The following is a 21971-nucleotide window of genomic DNA, read 5'->3' on the forward strand; positions in this document are numbered from 1 at the left end:
AATGAAATAATGCCATTTGCAGCAACATGGATGGACCTAGAGATTACCACACTAAGTGCAGTAAGTCAGACAGAGAAAGGCAAATATCGTATGATATCACTTATATGTGATAAAAAGCTAAAAAAAAAAAAGATACAAATGAACTTATTTACAAAACAGAAACAGACTCACAGACATAGAAAATAAACTTATGGTCACCAAAGGGGAAAGGGGGAGGGAGGGATAAATTGGGAGCTTGGGATTAACAGATACATACTACTTTATATAAAATAGCTAAACAAGGTCCTACTGTATAGCACAGGGAACTATATTCAATATCTTGTAATAATATATAATGGAAAAGAATCTGAAAAAGAATACCCATACACACACACACACGTAAAACTGAATCACTTTGCTGTACACCAGAAACTAACACAACATTGTAAGCCAACAATACTTCAATTTAAAAAAAAAAAAAAACAGTAAGAGCCTAATACAGAGGTCCCAACTCTTCTACCTACTGGTTGTATGACCCTTGACAAGTTACTTAATCTTTCTAGGCCTCAGTTTCTTCATCTGAGAAACGAGTAGGACCTACATCATGCGACTGATGGGAGAGTTCACTGAGAAAACACACATGAAGAATTTAATATGGTGCCTAGCCCATGGGAAGCATCCAACAAATTGCTCTACAATTACAATTGCTCTACCCACAAAAAAATCATTATTATACTTCTTTTCAGTCTTTTAAAATAAATTTGTATATTTATATATGCATATGTAACATATAAATCCATTATATACACTTTTCAAATAAAAACTGTGGTTTTTATCTTACTTTTTCATCCTAATGTATTTTTCCATATCATTAAGTATTCTTCAAAACTGTGATTTTTAAATAACTATCCATTGTACATATATCCCATTATTGACTTAGGTATTCTCTTATTTTCAATTTCACAATTATAAATATAATGAGCATCTATCTGTGCGTGTGTACTAACAGAGGTTAATGATAAAAGTAATTAGATTTGAGAGGAAGCTTCTCACAGCAGTTAAAAGCACAGCTTCTGGAGCCAAACTAAACTCACAGTTCAAACCCAGACTATTACTATCTACTATCTGTGCAACCACTGGCAAGTTACTTAACCTTTGCCTCATTTTCCTAAAGAAAAATGGGGATAATAAAATAATCTACCTCTCATACAGAGCTATTATGCAGGTTAAATGAGTTAATACATGCAGAACATATAGGACAGTCTCTGCCATATAGTAAGAACTTAAGAAATGTTAGTTATCATTTGGATGTTAGAGAAACTAAAATACGTGAATACATTTTTTTCCACCAAAAGTGGTGGTAGCAATCAGGTGATTTTAATGCAGAGAAGCAGATGATAAGTGTCTTGTGAAATATTCTCAACAAAGACAGAACTAAAAATTAAGATGTTGAGTCCTCAGCCGAAATACCTTCCTTTCAGAATATATTATACTCTAAACAAGGCAAAAGGAAACAAAATAAATACTGGTGGATGCGTTAATATAGATAGGAGTTGGCCGTCCTGAATTTGAGGTAGGTTATAAAATTCTTTTCTCTGAACTGAAGCTAATACAAACCAATATACTGGGTGGGCCAAAAAGTTTATTTGGTTTTTTCCGTAAGATGGGTCCAGTAGCGCTTAGTTGTCTTTAACTTCATTCGAGATAATTTTGTTAGGCTGTATTGTGACTGCTGTCATATCAGCATGCGTTTTAAAAAAAAACTTATCAAAATTGGTGAATTTTTGTGTAGCCAATTTTTTTTTTTTTTTTTTTTGCGGTACACGGGCCTCTCACTATTGGGGCCTCTCCCGTCGCGGAGTACAGGCTCCAGACGCGCAGGCTCAGCGGCCATGGCTCATGGGCCCAGCCGCTCCGCGGCATGTGGGATCTTCCCGGACCGGGGCACAAACCCGTGTCCCCTGCATCGGCAGGCGGACTCTCAACCACTGCGCCACCAGGGAAGTGTGTAGCCATTTTAATACTGAAGATGGAAGAAAAAAAGCAACATTTTCGGCATATTATGCTTTATTATTTCAAGAAAGGTAAAAACACAGCTGAAACCCAAAAAAAAGATTTGTGCAGTATATGGAGAAGGTGCTGTGACTGATTGAACATGTCAAAAGCAGTTTGCAAAGTTTCATGCTGGAGATTTCTCACTGGACGATGCTCCGGTTGGGTAGACCAGGTGAAGCGGATAGCGATCAAATCAAGACATTAATTGAGAACAATCAATGTTATACCACTCGGGAGAGAGCCGGCATACTCAAAATATCCAAATCAAGCGCTGAAAATCATTCGCACCAAATGATTTTTGCACCACATCATTGGTTATGTTAATCACTTTGGTATTTGGGTTCCATGTAAGTTAAGCAGAAAAAAACCTCTTGACCATATTTCCACATGTGATTCTCTACTTAAACGTAACAAAAACGTTCCATTTTTAAAACAAATTGTGACAGGTGATGAAAAGTGGATACTGTACAATAAGGTGGAATGGAAGAGATCGTGGGGCAAGTGAAATGAACCACCACCAACCACATCAGAGACCGGTCTTCATCCAAAGAAGGTGATGTTGTGTATATGGTGGGATTGGAAGGGTCCTCTATTTTGAGCTCCTTCTGGAAAACCAAACGATTAATTCCAGCGAGTACTGCTCCCAATTAGACCAACTGAAAGCAGCCCTCGATGAAAAGTGTCCAGAATTAGTCAACAGAGAACACATAATCTTCCATCAGGATAACGCAAGACTGCTTGTTTCTTTGATGACCAGGCAAAAACCGTTACAGCTTGGCTGGGAAGTTCTGATTCATCTACCATATTCACCAGACATTGTACCTTCGGATTTCCATTTATTTCAGTCTTTACAAAATTTTCTTAATGGAAAAAATTTCAATTCCTTGGAAGACTAAAAGGTACCTGGACCAGTTCTTTGCTCAAAAAGATAAAAAGTTTTGAGAAGATGGAATTATGAAGTTGCCTGAAAAATGGCAGAAGGTAGTGGACCAAAAGTGTGAATATGTTGTTCAATAAAGTTCTTGGTGAAAATGAAAAATGTGTCCTTTATTTTTATTTAAAAACCAAAGGAACTTTCTGGCCAACCCAATAGAATGAATGAGATCAGACAAAAAACTTTACCCTGAGATGTACTGCAAAGTTTTTGTTTATGAGGCTAGAGTTCTTCCTTGATTCAATTTAACTCAACATCTACTAAGCAGCCTACAATGTGCTACACATTTCTGCTAAAAGCTGGGGATATAAAGATGCTTAGTTCCTGCCCCCAGGCAGCTCACAATTCAGTAACTTTCCAAGTGAACAAAAGGAACAGGAGGGCTTCCCTGGTGGCGCAGTGGTTGAGAGCCTGCCTGCTAATGCAGGGACACGGGTTTGAGCCCTGGTCTGGGAAGATCCCACATGCCGTGGAGCAACTAGGCCCGTGAGCCACAACTACTGAGCCTGTGCGTCTGGAGCCTGTGCCCCGCAACAAGAGAGGCCGCGATAGTGAGAGGCCCGCACAACGCGATGAAGAGTAGCCCCTACTTGCCACAACTAGAGAAAGCCCTCGCACAGAAACGAAGACCCAATACAGCAAAATAAATAAATTTAAAAAAAAAAGGAACAGGAAATTCTAGGCAGATCAAACAGCATATGCAAATGCCAAAGAGAAACAAGAGCACCAAGCAGAGGAAATAGTCTAGGCAGTTCAGCAGGCAAGGGATATATAAGTAGTCTGGGCTGGGATACAGATGAGAGTGTCACTAGCAGAGATAGTAGTGGAAGCCCTAGGTATGGAAGAAATAATCTAGAACAGCAGTTTGCAAAACACAGTCCATGGTCCCCAAAACCCTTTGAGGGCCTGGTCTAGGAAGCAAAATTAGTTTCATAATAACACTAAATTCATTTGCCTTTTTCACTCTCATTCTTTCATGAGTCTACAGTGGAGTTTCCCTGAGACTACACAAAGTGTAATGGATGGCTAGTGGAATATATGCTTCTGTATTCTAACGTTTTCTAGCATTTTTTAAGGTAGTAGGTTTAGCATATAATTTAAGGTATTTTCCTTCTCAGTACTTCTGTTTGTGCTCTTACAGCTATCTTTAGTTATACTTACTATAATCTCATTACTATCCAATAAATCATTACTGTAAAATTTCAAAGTTCACACATCAGGTAGAAACAAGTACTTTTTGTTATTTTGTTTTACAATAACACTTCAAAAACTTTTGGAAAACTCTTCTCAATTTTTAAATTATATCTAAAATGTATTATTTTAGAATTTAATTTTTTCTAAAATAAAAGAAAATTTATTTGTAATTTTTCATTTATATTTAAGAATGAATCATTGACTCCAAACAGGGAGATTAGAAGACTTACTTTTTCAACCCACAGTTGCAATACATACATTTAAAGACACTAAAAAAGATGCAACTGGCCTAGAGTTATCTGACTCACGGAAAGGAAGAATCTACTCCAAAAATACTAGGCAAAATTGTAAATAAGAAACCAAAGTGTGACAAGAGTCATCTTTCTCTTGACTTTATAGATGTTAATAATTTATCTTACTGTATCTTAGGCAACACAACATTTTCTAATTATATTATGCCAGTTAAGTTATAGTGACATTTTGAGATCAATCATTCAGAATTTAAAGAAAAAGTAGTTGAATATTTTAAATGAAGATGTGATGAATTCTTTACAAGTCTTAAAAATTGTTAACACCTTTCAAGCTAGAAATGAAAAGGCCACTGAAGCATCTTAGGGTAAGTTACTGTATTTCCTTAACTGGAGAAGCATGACTTGGTACAGGTGACATTGCTATATGCCTGCTGAATGAAGTCAGTAAAATAAATCATGGCAGCACCCCTTTTTTAATGATATATTAATTCACCAAATTAAAGATTTTGCTGCAAATCTGAAGACTTGGTTAATAACTCATCTGCAGAATTGTAATTTTACTTTACAAATAGACGAATCCACAGACAACACTAGTCTTGCTATTTTGTTTACATTCATCTAGCATTGGCACCAACTAATCACTGAAGATGATGTCGTGTATGAATTCCTGGCAACAAGTGATGCTGACCTAATCCAAGATGAATAACTCTTTTGAATCTCATGGTTTATCTGAGAACAATTGTGTTGATACTTGCACTGCTCCTACTTGTATGAAAATTATAGTGGATACAAATATTGGCACCATACACAAATGAAGGCAGTGGCATCAAAATTATACTACTAGTCATTGTATTCTTTACTGCCACACACTTGCAGTTGGGAGTGGGGGTCACTTTTACTTCAGGATGCCCTTGATGAAGCCATCAAAAGTAATAATCCTATTAAATTTCAACCCTTAAATACATAACTGTTAATATTCTGTTTATGAAATGCTACATGCCAAAATACAATGGCTGTCTTGAGGAAAAGCACGTGTGAGGCTGTTTGAGTTGAAACTTGAACTAGCCTCTTTTTTCATGTAAAATCATTTTTACTTAAAAGAACAACCGAGAAACTGGCTATTTGAATTTGAGTACTTAGCAGACACGTTCTTGAAAATGAACAAATTACTCTTGTTATTTCAAAGAAAACAACTGACAATGTTTGTTGCCAACAATAACATTTGAGCTTTCAGGCAAAAATTAGAATTTTGGAAAGTCTGCATGGGCCACTGGGAGCTTGAAGGCTTCCCATTACTTAAAGACTATTCTGATGAGATCCACAGTGATATAAACAAATGTGATTCTTCTTTCTTTTTCTTTTTTGGGCCACACCATGCGGCATGCGGGGCTTTAGTTCCCTGACCAGGGATCGAACCTGTACCCCCTGCATTGACAGCAGGGAGTCTTAACCACTGGACCATCAAGGAAGTCCCAACAAATGTGATTCTTTAAACATTGTATAATAAAATGTATCAACACTTGGAAGAGCAGCATAACTCTGAAGCAATATTTTCCGAATTATCAATGCATTGTTTTACCAAATCAACGATAGGGCCCACTTGGAACCCACGAATTGGTATAAAGATTATTTTAAGATGAAAATACTTGTGGACTTCCAGGGTGGCACAGTGGTTAAGAATCTGCCTGCCAATGCAGGGGACACAGATTTGATCCCTGGTCTGGGAAGATCCCACGTGCCGCGGAGCAACTAAGCCCGTTAACCACAACTACTGAGCCTGTGCCCTAAAGCCTGTGTGCCGCAACTACTGAGCCCACGTGCTGTAACTACTGAAGCCCACACACCTAGAGCCTGTGCTCCACCACAAGAGAAGCCACCGCAATGAGAAGCCCGCGCAACGCAATGAAGAGTAGCCTCCAATCGCCACAACTAGAGAAAGCCTGCACAGAGCAACAAAGACCCAACGTGGCCAAAAAAATAAAAAATAAAGTGAAACAACAACAAAAAGATGAAAACATTTGAGATTCAACAGACACAGGAGAGAAAGCCTTCTCAGAGCTTTCTCTAGCTAACAGCAGCAATTTCTGGGAAATAAGGCTGTCCTAAACACCTCTTCAGGGCAGAGCTACTCCCAGAAGAAAGAAGGTGAATAAAACCTACCCTAAATCTCTTCTCCAGTGGAATTTTATGGCCCTGAAGGAGACAGAAAAACTATTCATACCTGTACATATAAATATTATCACAAATTTAAACTCCTGCGTGTTCTCCTGAAAACCCATTTATCCTTCCAAAAGTCCAGAAAGTGTCCTTTCTCCCCCACTTTTAAGAACTCATTTGTTCTCCCATAAGCCCCAGATTCTAACTATTCCTTTGAGCTACTCATTGCTGAATTCTTTCACTATATGCATGTTGCATGCATAAACTGGGTTTTTTCTCCTTACTCTGTCCTTTGTCAGGTTAATTCACAGCCTCAGAAATTGAACCTACTAGGATAGAGGGAAAAGGTTTTCCTTCCCTAGCCAACACAGTTAAAAGATCCACTCAAAGTGCAAGTTAAGACAATGAATTTTAATAAAACAGTACAAAATCACTGAAGTGGTTTCAGTTTCCACGATGCAATGAAACTTTAAGAAACTATCAGCTGTCAGGTTTTGGAGCACTGTCAAAGAAGAATATTCACAGTTATCTAAAAAGTCTATTAAAATACTCCTTGCTTTTCCAACTGCATACCTGCATATCACTAGATTTTCTTCCTGTACTTTAACCAAAACAACATATTGCAGGAGATTATATGCAGAGGTAGATAGGAGGATTAAGCTTGTTCCATTAAAGAGGCTTACAAAAATGTAAACAATGTCATTCTTCTAACTAAACTGATTTTTTCTTTTTTCCGATTAGGCAAAGATTTCTTGGGACACAAAATGCAGGAACCACAAAAGAAAAAACTGGTAAACTGGACATCATCAAAATTTAAATTTTTGGAAATAAAAGAAATTCAAATTGGAAAGGAAGGAGTGAAACTGTCACTGTTTGCAGATGACATGATACTATACATAGAAAATCCTAAAGATGCCACCAGAAAGCTACTAGAGCTTATAGATGAATTTGGTAAAGTTGCAGGATACAAACTTAATATATAGAAATCTGTTCCATTTCTATTCACTAACAAGGAAATATCAGAAAGAGAAATTAAGGAAACAATTCCATTTATTACCATCACATCAAAAAGAATAAAATACCTAGGAATAAACCTACCCAAGGAAGCAAAAGACCTGTACTCCAAAAACTATAAGACACTGATGAAAGAAAATGAAGAAAACACAGATAGAAAGATATACTATGTTCTTGGATTGGAAGAATCAATACTGTTAAAATGACAATACTACCCAAGGCAATCTACAGATTCAATGCAATCTCTATCAAAATACCAGGGGCATTTTTCACAGAACTAGAACAAATAAATTTAAAATTTGTATGGAAACACAAAAGACACTGAATAGCTAAAACAATTTTGAAAAAGAAGGTCAGAGCTGGAGGAATCACACTCCCTGACTTCAGACTATACTACAAGCCTACAGTAATCAAAACAGTATGGTACTGGCACAAAAACAGACCCATAGATCAATGCAACTGGATAGAGAGCCCAGAAATAAACTCACACAATTATGGTCAATTAATCTATGACAAAGGAGGCAAGAATATACAATAAAGAAAAGACATTCTCATCAATAAGTGGTGCTGGGAAAACTGGACAGCTACATGTAAAAGAATGAAATAAGAACATTCTCTAACACCATGTACAAAAACAAACTCAAAATGGGTTAAAGACCTAAATGTAAGACCAGATACTATAAAACTACTCACGCAGGGGTCCCCAACCCCCAGTCTGCGGCCTGCTACTGGTCCATGGCCTGTTAGGAACCAGGCCACATAGCAGGAGGTGAGCGGTGGGTGAGCGAGTGAAGCTTCATCTGCCATTCCCCATCGTTCTCATTACTACCTGAACCATCCCCCCCACCCCAATGGACAAAATGTCTTCCATGAAACTGGTCCCTGGTACCAAAAAGGTTGGGGACCACTGTCCTAGAGGAAAACACAGGTAGAACACTGTATGACATCAACTGCAGTAATATTTTTTTTTGGATCCATCTACCATAAAGGAAATAAAAGCAAAAATAAACAAATGGGACCTAATTAAATTTAAAAGCTTTTGCATGGCAAAGGAAACCACCAACAAAATGAAAAGACAACCTACTGAATGGGAGAAAATATGTGAAAAGGATATAACCAATATGGGATTAATATCCAACATACATGAACAGCTCATACAACTCAACATCAAAACAAATAAACAACCCAATTAAAAAATGGGCAACATGTGCCACAACTACTGAGCTTGTGCTCTAGAGCCCGTGAGCCACAACTACTGAGCCTGCGTGCCACAACTACTGAAGCCCGTGCTCCTAGAGTACATGCTGCACAACAAAGAGAAGCCACTGCAATGAGAAGCCCGTGCACCACAACGAAGAGTAGCCCCCGCTCGCGCAACTAGAGGAAGCCTGCGCACAGCAATGAAGACTCAACACAGCCAAAAATAAATAAATAAATTTATTTTTTAAAAAAAAAGGGGCAAAAGAACTGAATAGACATTTTTCCAAAGAGGAAATGCAGATGGCCAAGAGGCACATGAAAAGATGCTCAACATCACTAATCATCAGAGAAATGAAAATCAAAACCATAATGAGATATCACTTCACACCTGTCAGAATGGCTGTCATCAAAAAGAACACAAATAACAAATGTTGGTGAGGATGCAGAGAAAAGGGAACCCTCATACACCGTTGTTGGGAATGCAAATTGGTGCAGCCAATTTCCATCTGTGGAAAACAGTATGGAAGTTTCTCAAAAAACTAAAAGTAGAACTATCATATGGCCCGGCAATTCCACTCCCGGGTATATATCCAAAGAAAACAAAAACACTAATTCAAAAAGATACATGCACACCAATGTTCATAGCAGCATTACTTACAATTGCCAAGATATGAAAGCAATCTAAGTGTCCATCAACAGATGAATGAGGGCTTCACTGGTGGCACAGTGGTTAAGAATCCGCCTGCCAATGCAGGGGACACAGGTTCAAGCCCTGGTCCAGGAAGATCCCATATGTCATGGAGCAACTAAGCCCATGCACACAACTACTGAGCCTGCGCTCTAGAGCCTGTGAGCTACAACTACTGAGCCTGTGAGCTACAACTACTGAGCCCATGAGCCACAACTACTGAGCCTGTGTGCCACAACCACTGAAGCCTGTGTGCCTAGAGCCCATGCTCCACAACAAGAGAAGCCACCACAATGAGAAGCATTGAGAAGCCCGCGCACCGCAACGAAGAGTAGCCCCCGCTCACAGCAACTAGAGAAAGCCTGTGTGCAGCAACGAAGACCCAATGCAGACAAAAATAAATAAATAAATAAATTTTAAAAAATCTTAATTTCAGAAATTATTTAAAAAAAAACAGATGGCGGCTTCCCTGGTGGCACAGTGGCTGAGAGTCCGCCTGCCGATGCAGGGGACGCGGGTTCGTGCCCCGGTCCGGGAGGATCCCACATGCCGCGGAGCGGCTGGGCCCGTGAGCCAGGGCTGCTGAGCCTGCGCATCCGGAGGCTGTGCTCCGCAACGGGAGAGGCCACAACAGTGAGAGGCCCGCGTACCGCAAAACAAACAAACAGAAAACAGATGAACGAATAAAGAAGATGTGGTATATATTCTATCTATCTATCTATCTATATATATATTCTATATATATATAGAATACTACTCAGCCATAAAGAAGAATGAAATTTTGCCATCTGCAGCAACACAGATGGACTTGGAGGGCATTATGCTTAGTGAAATAAGTCAGACAAAGACAAATACACTGTATAATATCACTTACATGTGGAATCTAAAAAATACAACTAGTGAATATAGCAAAAAAGGAGTAGACTCACAGATACAAAGAACAAACTAGTGATTGCCAGTAAGGGGAGGGGGGCAATATAAGGATGCGGGAGTGGGAGGTACAAACTACTGGGTGTAAGATAGGCTACAAGGATGTACTGTACAACACGGGGCATATAGCCAATATTTTGTAATAACTGTAAATGAAGTGTAACCTTTAAAATTGTATAAAAAATAATTTTTTTTTAAAAATTAAACTTTTGCATTTCAAAAGACACTGCTACAAAATGCAAAGCAAGTTATATACTGGAAAAAAATATTTGCAAAACGCATATCTGATAAAAGGACCTGTACTGACAATACTCAATAAGAAAACATGTTTTTGAATGGGTAAAATATTCAAATAAATACTTCACCAAAAAAGAACAACAAATGGCAGACATGGACATGAAAAGATGTTCAACATCAACAGTCATTAGGAAAATGTTGGAACTTCCCTGGTGGCGCAGTGGCTAAGACTCTGTGTGCCCAATGCAAGGGGCCTGGGTTCAATCCCTGGCCAGGGAACTAGGTCCCGCATGCATGCCGCAACTAAGGAGCCCGCATGCCGCAACTAAGTAGCCGGCAAGCTGTAACTAAGGAGGCCGTGAGCCACAACTAAGGAGCCCATGTGCTGCAACTAAGGAGCTGGCGAGCAGCCACTAAGGAGCCTGCCTGCCACAACTAAGACCGGGCACAACCAAATAAATTTAAAAAAAGTAGTTGGGGCTTCCCTGGTGGTGCAGTGGTTGAGAGTCCGCCTGGCGATGCATGGGACACAGGTTCGTGCCCCGGTCCGCGGAGCGGCTGGGCCCGTGAGCCGTGGCCGCTGAACCTGAGTGTCCGGAGCCTGTGCTCCATAACGGGAGAGGACACAACAGTAAGAGGCCCACGTACCACACACACACAAAAAAAGTTATTAGAAAAGTGCAAATTAAAACCACAATGAGATACTACTAAACGCTTATTAGAATGGCTAAAACTAAAAAGACTGATAACACCAAGTACTGGTGAGGATACAGAATAACCAGAACACTTATGCATTGCTGGTGGGAATGCCAAATAGTAAAGCAACTTTGGAAAACAGTTTGCCAGTTTCTTATGTTAAGCAAACATATGGTCCAGCAATTCCACTCCTAAGTATTTACTCAAGAGAAAAGAAACATGTCCACATAAAGACTTGTACTTGAATATTCAGAGCAGCTTTATTTATAACAGACAAAAAATGGAAACAACTCAAATGTCCATCAACTAGTAAATAAACTTGGTATAACCTTATAAGTAAATGCTACTCAGCAGTAAAGAGGAATTAAATTACTGATACATGCAAAAACATAGATAAACTGCAAAAGCTTTATCTTAAATAAGAAACAGACAGAAAAGGCTATATATTCTATGATTCTATTTACATGAAGTTCTAGAAAAGGCAAAAGCTACACTGAGAGAAAGCAGACCAGTGGTTGCCAATGGCTCAGGATAGAGGAGACAACTGATTCCAAAGAGTCAGGAAGAAGCTTTCTGGAGTAATGCAAATATTTCATACCATGATTGTGGTGGTAGTTATACAACAGTATATACATTTGTCAAAATTCATCATTTTAAAAGGGTGAATTTTATTGCACCGTGTGGTACCTGCATTCAGCAGTTTATTCTGCTGGGAGTTCAAAGGACAATGCTAATATAACTTCAGTATCTGGCATCATTGTTTTTCTTGGCTTTGTGCATGTTAAACCTGGTATTTTTACTGATACAGTATTCCTATAGTTTCTCATACTGTTCAGTTTGACATACTCTTCAATAGGAACTGATGCTTCTCTTTTTCTAGGGTGTCTAAAATTCAGAACCAGGCTGATCCATCTTGTCTGACCCTAAACATGGTCCTAAAATAAACTGCTTGAGAAAACTGGATCCCAAAGACTACACGTGGGGAATTTTTGAAGTGCGTCCGTATTTCATTAGAGAGCAAAGAAGCCCAACTGAAAGAATTGTGGCAAGACTGACTGACAATGATAACTGTGGATTGGGCAAAAATTCTTCTTGAAAGGACTATCTTGAAGAGTATGACCCAAACACTAGGTTATGGAATAACCTAGAGATTAAAGGTTAATGCTCTGCAAGTTGAGAACCGGTGTTCTATATAATAGACAAATTGCTTATCAAAGAGTTTTTAAATTTTAAGTAGAAAATATAAAGAGGGCTTTAAAAATTGGTAAGAAAGTGAGTCAACAGTGCCCAAAGGAGAGCCCAGTAACTGTGTCATTGGGAGCTGCTAGGAGAGTGGCCCATGGAGAGGGGCCGATCACCTTCCTATGACCTGGATGCTCTTCTCTCCAGATCCCAGACCTGGCTTCAAGCACCATCCACCTGCCCGAGAACCCTCCCTGGTCTACTCTGTAACTCCTTTAAATTGTGTGCTCAGCTTTCCTTAGTGAGCCTAGCGATGAGAGGAAAAAAATGAATTCTTTTTCTGGGAGAATCAGGGAGACATGGATAATAATAGGCACTAAAAATCTTTATGGAATGGGAGACTGAGGACATAACTATAGCAGAAAGGTCAGTGACAGTTGACAAGTGACGAGGAAATACTTAGGGAAAACGAAATCACTGCCTTCTATACCAAGGCAGGGTTTATCTGCTTCACCTGTTCCTAAATAAGCATGTTAATTCTGGGGGAGGATCATAAGAAACACTTGTAGACAAAAGTTTAAAAACATGTAACAAACCAAGAGTAAAAAGAAGATAAATCTGGTGTGACTTTTCATTTACTGTTAGCAGAGTTAAGACAATGATCACATTTAAGTATTGTGTGGACTAGAAATTTACCCTGGCATCATGCATTGACATTTTTTTGGTCATTTTAACATAGCTTACTTATGTCGAACAATTTTGGCAGTATATTTTCAGTCACAGGTAAGACTGTAGGTGGTGAGATTGTAGACAAGCAGTTACCTAAATTTAGTGCTTACATTTTTGATGTTTTTCACTTACTGGATTTTTATTAAGATGCTGAATAGTTTATCTACTTGACCAGTCGTTGCATTAAAAAGTTGCTCTTTGGGGTTTCATTGCCTTGATGTTTGAGTGTAATCTAACATTTTCACAAAGTGTTTATTTTGCATGACCTTAACAAATGTTTTGACCAATTAAAAAAGAAAGCAGGATGTTGTTGACACTGTATGTTGAAATGTTAACATTTTAGTACTTACAGTGTTTATCAGTCTGCAGTATTGTGTAATTAGTAATTATTTCAGGGGCGATACTTTGTTCCTTTTCACGTGAGTAGATGCAGTATAATATCACTGTATACTGTATCACTGTATTCTTTAGATTTAGAAAACAATATGAAAGTTGCATGCTAAAAAAAAAAAAAACCCACTAAGGTGCTTGGCAGTGGGTGGAATCAGAAAATGTGAAATTTCTCAAAAACTTATCGACTTAAATAATTTTGTCTATGTTACACATTAAAAAAAAAAAAGAAAAACTTTACCCTTTTTCTTTTCTTTTCTTTTTTTCCTTTTTTGGCTGCATCACATGGCATGTGGGATCTTAGTTCCCTGACCAGGGATTGAACCCACGGCGCCTGCAGTGGAAGCATGGAGTCTTAACCACTGGATCACCATGGAAGTCCTCAAACTTTACACTTTTTGTAGAAAAAAAAACGGTGTATTTTACATAAATACTGAGCCCATGCGCCTACAGCCTATGCTCCACAACGAGAGAAGCCACTGCAATGAGAAGGCTGCGCACCGCAATGAAGAGTAGCCCCCACTCGCTGCAACTAAAGAAAGCCTGCGCCCAGCAACGAAGACCCAACGCAGCCAAAAATAAATATTAAAAAAAAAAAAAAGAATTGGAAAGAAATGAAAGAGCCCCCATGAGCTATAGGACAGTATCAAAAGTTCTAACACATATGAAAGTGGAGTCCCAGAAGGAAAGGAGGGAATGGGACAGGAAAAATATTTGAAAATTATGTCAAAATTTCACAAATTTGGTGAAATACACAACTTTACAGAATAAGCAGCTGAGAAAACCCCAAACAGGTAAAACAGGAAGAAAGCCACACCTGGGAAAATCAAAGTCAAACTGCTGAAAACCAAGGATAGAAAACATTGAAAGAAACCATAGGGAAAAAATGACACAATACACAGAGAGAAAAAACTGTCACTGACTTCTCATCAGAAACAATAGGAGACAGTTTATATTAGAAGGACATCTTCAACTGAGTAAACAAATTGTTGGATATTCACACAATGGACAACTACTCAGCATTAAAAAGGAATGAACACTGATATCTATTTTAAAAATTGATTCAATAATTAATAACCTTCCAAAACAGAAAATACCAGGCCCAGATGGGTTCACTAGTGAATTCTACCATACATTTAAGGAAGAAATTATACCAATTCTCTACAATCATTTAGAAGACAGAAGCAGAGGAAATACTTCCTAATTCAGTCTATGAGGCCAGCACTTACCCTAATACCATAACCAGACAAAAATAAAAGAAGAAAAAGCTACAGACCAATATCTTTCATGAACACAGATGCAAAAATCCTTCACAAAATATTAGTGAATCAATACAAAAAAGTACAAAAAGAATCATGACCAAGTGGGATTTACCCCAGGTATGCAAGGCTAGTTCAACATTCAAAAATCAATTAATATTATCCATCACATCAAAAGACTAAAAAAGAAAAATCAAATGATCATGTCAACAGATGTAGAAAAAGTATTTGACAAAATCCATCATCCATTAATGGTGAAAATTCTCAGTAAACTAGGAATAGGGGGGAACTTTCTCAACATGGTAGACATCTACAAAAAAATCTACAGTTAACATCATACTCAAGAGTGAGAAACTTGAAGCTTTCCCAAGATCAGGTACAAGGTAAAGAAGTCCCCTCTCACCACCCCTTTTCAACATCATACTGGAAGTCCTTGAAAATGTAATAAAGCAAGAAAAAGAAATAAAAGGTATATAGACTGAAAAGGAAGACATAAAACTGTCTTTGTTTGCAAATGACATGATCATCCACTTATAAAATTGGAAAGAATAGACAAAAAACCCTCCTTGAACTACTAAGCTGTTAAAGCAAGGTTGCACAACACAAGGTTAATATACAAAGGTCAATTGCTTTCCTAAATGCTAACAATGAACAAGTGGAATTTGGGACTTCCCTGGCAGTCCAGTAGTTAAGACTCTGTACTTCCAATGCAGGGGGTGTGGGTTCAATCCCTGGTCAGGGAACTAAGATCCCACATGCCACATGGTGCGGCCAAAAAAAAGAGTAAGTGGAATTTGAAATTAAAAACACAATTATCCTTTACACTACATACACTTAGGTATAAATCTAACAAAATATGTACAAGATCTGTATGAGGAAAAGTACAAAACTATGATGAACAATATCAAAGAAGAACTAAATAAATGGAGAGATATTCCATGTTCATGGAAAGGAAGACTCAACATTGTCAAGATGTCAGTTCTTCCCAACTTGATCTATAGAGTCAACACAATCCCAATCAAAATCCCAGCAAGTTATTCTATGGATATCAACAAATTGACTCTAAAGTTTATAAGAGGCGGCAAAGGATCTAGAATAAGCAACACAATATTGAAAAAGAAGAACAAAATTGGAAGACTGATGCTACTCAACTTCCAGACTTACTATAAAGCTATAAGATCAAGACAGCGTGGTATTTGTGAAAGAACAGGCAAATAGATCAGTGGAACAGAACAGAGAGCCTAGAAATAGAACTCCATAAACACAGTCTACTGATCTTTAACAAAGAAGCGAAGATAATAAGATGGAGCAAAGAGTCTCTTCAACAAATGGTGCTAGAACTGGACATCCACATGCAAAAAAAAAAATGGATCTAAACACAGACCTTACACCTTTCACAAAAATTAACTGAAAATGGATCATGGACCTAAATGTAAAATGCAAAACTATAAAACTCCTAGAAGATAACATAGGAGAAAACCTAAATGAATGATATAACACCAAAGACATGATCCACAAAAGAAATACATGATAAATTAGACTTCATTAAAAGTAAAAACTTCTGGTAATTCCCTGGCAGTTCAGTAATTAGGATTCCATGCTTCCACTGCCAAGGGCCTGGGTTCAATCCCTGGTCAGGGAACTAAGATCCACAAGCCATGCAGTGAGGCCAAATAAATAAAATAAAAAACTTCTGCTCTGCGAAAGAAAGTATCAAGAAAATCAGAAGACAAGCACAGACTGGGAGAAAATATTTGCAAAAGACACATCTGACAAAGGAATGTTATCCAAAGGATACAAAGAGCTCTTAAAATTCAACAATAAAACAAATAAGGAAGTTCCCTGGTGGTCTAGTGGTTGGGATTCCAGGCTTTCACGGCCGTGTCCCAGGTTCAATCCCTGGTCGGGCAATTGAAATCCTGGAGGCCACACAGCACAGCCAAAAAAATAAGAATAAAATTAAATTTAAAATATCATCCCTCAGTTTAAAAACAAAAAAGATTTAAAAAATGGGCTAAAGACTTTAACAGACATCTCACCAAAAAAGATATACAGGTGGCAAATGAGGATATGAAAAGATGCTCCACATCATTTGTCATCAGGGAAATGCAAATTAAAACAATGAGATACCACTACATACCTATTAAAATGACCAAAATCCAGAACACTGACAACAACAAATGCTGGCGAGGATGTGGAGCAACAGGAACTCTCATTCATTTCTGTTGGGAATGCAAAGTGGTACAGCCACTCTAGAAGACAGTTTGCCAGTTTCTTACAAAACTAAACATACTCTTATCATATGATCCAGCCATCACACTTCTTGGTATCTACCTAAAGGAGTTGAAAACTTACGTCCATACAAAAATTTGCACTTGGATATTTATAGCAGCTTTATTCAAATTGCCAAAACTTGGAAGCAACCAAGATGTCCTTCAAAGATGAATAAATAAAAAACTGTTGTACATTCAAACAATGGAATATTATTCAATGCTAAAAAGAAATGAGCTATCAAGCCATGAAAAGACATGGAGAAACCTCAAATGCATAGTACTAAGTGAAAGAAGCCAATATGAAAGGCTACATATTGTATGATTCAACTATACAGCACTCTGGAAGAAGCAAAACTATGGAGACAATAAAAAGATCAGTTGGGGAGTGGGGGATAAACAGGCAGAGCACCAAGGATGGGCAGTGAAAAATACTCTGTATAATAATAAATATATGTCATTATACATTTGTCCAAATCATAAAGTGTATAACACCAAGAGTGAACCCTAAGGTAAACTATGTACTTTGAGTGATTATGATGTGTTAATGTAGCTTCACCTTTGGTAAAAAATGTACCACTCTAGTGAGTAACGTTGATAAAGGGAAGGCTATGCATGTGTATGGGCAGGGGGCATATGGGAAATCTCTGCACCTCCCTCTCAATTTTGTTGTAAACTTCAAACTGCACTAAAAAAATTAAGTCTTAAAAAAAAGCAATGAACTACTGATATAGTTCACATTCATCACATCATAGATATATCTCAAAAATGTAAGTGAAAGAAAGACACGAATGTCTAGAAAAGATAAGTGTAATCTACAGTGACAGAAAGCAGATCAGTGTTTACCTGGGAATGGTGGGGCGGAAGCACAGTGATTACGAAGGAACACACGGGGCTTCCCTGGTGGCGCAGTGGTTAAGAGTCCGCCTGCCGATGCAGGGGACACGGGTTCGTGCCCTGGGCTGGGAAGATCCCGCATGCCGCGGAGCGGCTGGGCCCGTGAGCCACGGCCGCTGAGCCTGAGCGTCCGGAGCCTGTGCTCCGCAACGGGAGAGGCCACAACAGTGAGAGGCCCGCGTACCGCAAAAAAAAAAAAAAAAAAAACAGAATACAGGGAAGATTTTAGGGTAATGGGTATGTGCTATACCTGGACTGTGTTAGTGTTTACATGTATAATTAATTTGTCAAAACTCATCAAACTGTAACTTAAAATAAGTGCATTTTATTGCATGTAAATTATACCTAAATTTTTTTGATTTTTAAAAAAAATCTGAAGGATAATTCTAAGTTTCAACAATTAAAACTATGCAAATTTTCCAAATACTTTATTCAAGAAAATTACAACTCTTTCTAATATAGCATAATCAACAGGCATGTAGTTTGTCTTTATGATGCATGTTGCCAGTGAATTAAATAGATGTGTATTCTGGGTGGAAAAGGCCAAATTAAAATGGAATTCTAAAGAATAGTCAATGAATTAATATTCAATTCACAAAATAAAAACGTAGACCTAAATCTAATCATATCAATAATCCTATTAAATACAAATACACTAAAAGCCTATTATTAAAAGTAAGCTTGTCAGAATAGATCAAAAAGACCCAATTATATGTTGTCTACAAAACATATAAAAATGTAGATAGGTTGAAGGTAAAAGATGGCAAAATATATATTGTGTAAAGAGTAAGCATATATAACTGTAATATCTATACTAATATTACATAAAATAAACATTAAGAGTATGACCAAGATAGAGACATTTCAAAATGATAAAATGTCAATGTCAACGATGAAGATAATTCATCAAGAATACATAACAATCATAACTGTATATGCATCTAACAACACAGCTTCAAAATATAAGAAACAAAAATTGACAGAATTAAAAAGAAAAAGAGAAAAATCTATAATCACAGAGATTTTAACATCGCCCCCTCAGCAACTGATATAACTAAATTTTTAAAATAAAAAAAATACAGAGGGTTTCCCTGGTGGCGCAGTGGTTGAGAGCCCGCCTGCCAATGCAGGGGACGTGGGTTCGTGCCCTGGTCCGGGAAGATCCCACATGCCACGGAGCGGCTGGGCCCCTGAGCCAGCGCGTCCGGAGCCTGTGCTCCACAACGGCAGAGGCCGCAACAGTGAGAGGCCCATGTACTGAAAAAGAAAAAAAAAAAAAAAAAAAATACAGAATACTGTTCCTTAATAAAAGTAGACATAAAAATCCTTCAAAAATATTAGCAAGTCAAATCCAGCAATATATAAACAATAACACATCTTGCCCAAGTTGGGTGTAATCACAAGAATAGAGAATTGGTTTAACATTTGAAAATAAATCAACATAATTCACTATATTAACAGAATAAAGGAGAAAAAGCATTTGATAATTTTAACAGATGCAGAAAAACCATGTGATAAAATTAAGCATCCAATCATATTAAGAACTCTCAGAAAATCTATTGTTTTTGTAGAAAATGATAAGCTGCTTCTCAAATATATATATGTAAGTGCAAACAACCTAGAATATCCAAAGCAATCTTGAACAAAAAGAAGACTTTGGGACTTCCCTGGTGGGGCAGTAGTTAAGAATCCGCCGGCCAATGCAGGGGACACGGGTTCAATCCCTGGTCCGGAAAGATCCCACATGCCACGGAGCAACTAATACCGTGCAGCAGAACTACTGAGCCCGCGTGCCACAACTACTGAAGCCCTTGCGCCTAGAGCCCGTGGTCTGCAACAAGAGAAGCCACTGCAATGAGAAGCCCGCACACCACAACAAAGAGTAGCCCCCGCTCACCGCAACTAGAGATAGCCTGCACACAGCAATGAAGACCCAATGCAGCCAAAAATTAATTTTTTTTAAAGTTAAAAAAAAAAAGCAGAAGACTTTGCATAATCTAACTTCATGACTTACTATAAAGCTATAATAATTACAACACTGCGATTTGGCATAAAGATAGGCAAATATATCAATGCAACAGATTGGTACTGTACCCAGAATAAACCCACTATTTATACAAATGACTCATACTGCCATTTGGTTTTTGGCGAAGGTGTCAAGCAACCCAATGGGGAAAGTCTTTTCAACAAATGGTGCCAGAACAACTGGATATCCACATGGGAAAAAATTAACTTCAACCCCTACGTCTCACCATACACAAAAACTAATCTGAGATGGATCAGAGACATAAATATTAAAGCTTCCATAAGAAAACAGAGGAGAACATCTTTGCTACTTCAGGGGAGGCAGAGGTTTCTTAGGACAGAGAATGCAATACCTATAAATGGAAACTTGATAAATTAGACATCATTGAAAGTAAATTTTCCGTTCACCAAAAGATGAAATTTTAAAATGAATAGATAAGTCAGAGACTGGAAGAAAATTTTCATGGAACATGTAACTGACAAAAGACATATTTGGAATATGTAAAGAGCATCTACTATACAGTCATAGAAAGCCAAAACCTCAATTCCCGCAAAAAAGGTGTGCGTGGGGGGGAATATTTGACAGGACACTTACAAAAACAGGTAAATTAATGACCAATAAGCACATGGAAAAAGTGATCAACATCATTAGCCACTAGGGAAATGCAAATCAAAACCACAATGAAATACTACTGCACAACCACTTGAATGGCAAGGATATGAAGCAACCAAAACTCTCAAACATTGTAGGTAGAGTATAAAAAGGTATATCCACTTTGGAAACATGTTTGGCCTTTTCTTATGAAACTAAACATATACCTACCCTACAACCTAGCAATTGTATTCCTAGGAATTTACCCAAGAGAAATAAAAGTATATGATCACACAAAGACTTGCACTTGAATATTCACAGCTTTATTCATAATAGTCAAAAATCTGGAAACTGCTACCTACCATCAACAGGAAGATGGATAAACTGTGGTATATTAACAAGAGGAATACTACTCACGAACAAAAAAGACAGCATGAAAACTATCAAAAGCATTATGCTGAATGAAAGAAAAGAGTACATGTTGTATGATTTCATTTATGTGACATTCTAGAACATACAGAATTAGTCTCTGATAAAAAAGTCAGAACAGTAGTTACCTTTGGGAGTGTAAGGACAGGGAATGACAGGGAAGGTACATGAGGAATTATCTGGTTTAATCATAGTATTCTCTATATCTTGATGGGCTTTGAATTACAAGGGTATATACATTTGTCAAAACTCACTGAATGGTACAACTTAATATTTATATATTTAACTGCATATATAATTTATTACCACAAAAAAGGAAACACAAATAATATTAAAGTCTAATTAATGATATACAAGTTTATAGGTGAATTTACTGATGACTACATCTTACTCCAATATGCATAAAAAATAAGATGGACTGATGAATAGATAGAGGGAAAGATACTGTTAAAACAAATTTAATAGAACATTAATTGCTGAATCTAGGCGGTGAGTGTTAGTGTACAATACTTGCAGTTTCTCTGAATGCTTGAAATTTTTCATAATAAAATATTGGGGAAAAAAATCAATCCAATAACCTAATTCCTCTACCTAAAAATCCCTATTGGTTACATTCAATAATTACCAGTAGCGGGACTTCCCTGGTGGCGCAGTGGTTAAGAATCCGCCTGCCAATGCAGGGGACACGGGTTCGAGCCCTGGTCCGGGAAGATCCCACATGCCGCAGAGCAACTAAGCCTGTGCGTCACAACTACTGAGCCTGCGTTCTAGAGCCCGTGAGCCACAACTACTGAGCCTGCACGCCACAACTACTGAAGCCCGTGTGCCTAGAGTCCGTGCTCCACAACAAGAGCAGCCACTGC

The 21971-nt window shown here is 37.9% G+C and overlaps 1 protein-coding gene, 1 long non-coding RNA gene and 1 other non-coding gene across 4 annotated transcripts in view; 1 reads left to right on the forward strand and 2 right to left on the reverse strand.

The window, feature by feature from the left end:
• Positions 1-21971, reverse strand: part of RNF214 (ring finger protein 214) — a 51006-nt gene that overhangs the window by 10275 nt on the left and 18760 nt on the right. The window lies entirely within an intron of this gene.
• LOC116757443 lies at positions 1700-13556 on the reverse strand. Its single transcript, XR_004350971.1, has 3 exons — positions 13419-13556; positions 2944-2948; positions 1700-1711 (listed from the first exon to the last, which is right to left on the reverse strand). It is a non-coding gene; the product is annotated as an uncharacterized LOC116757443 (long non-coding RNA).
• Positions 12008-12145, forward strand: LOC116758873. Its single transcript, XR_004351261.1, has one exon. It is a non-coding gene; the product is annotated as a small nucleolar RNA SNORA8 (small nucleolar RNA).

Source organism: Phocoena sinus, chromosome 8 (genome assembly GCF_008692025.1).
Source record: "Phocoena sinus isolate mPhoSin1 chromosome 8, mPhoSin1.pri, whole genome shotgun sequence".
Lineage (NCBI taxonomy): Eukaryota > Metazoa > Chordata > Mammalia > Artiodactyla > Phocoenidae > Phocoena > Phocoena sinus.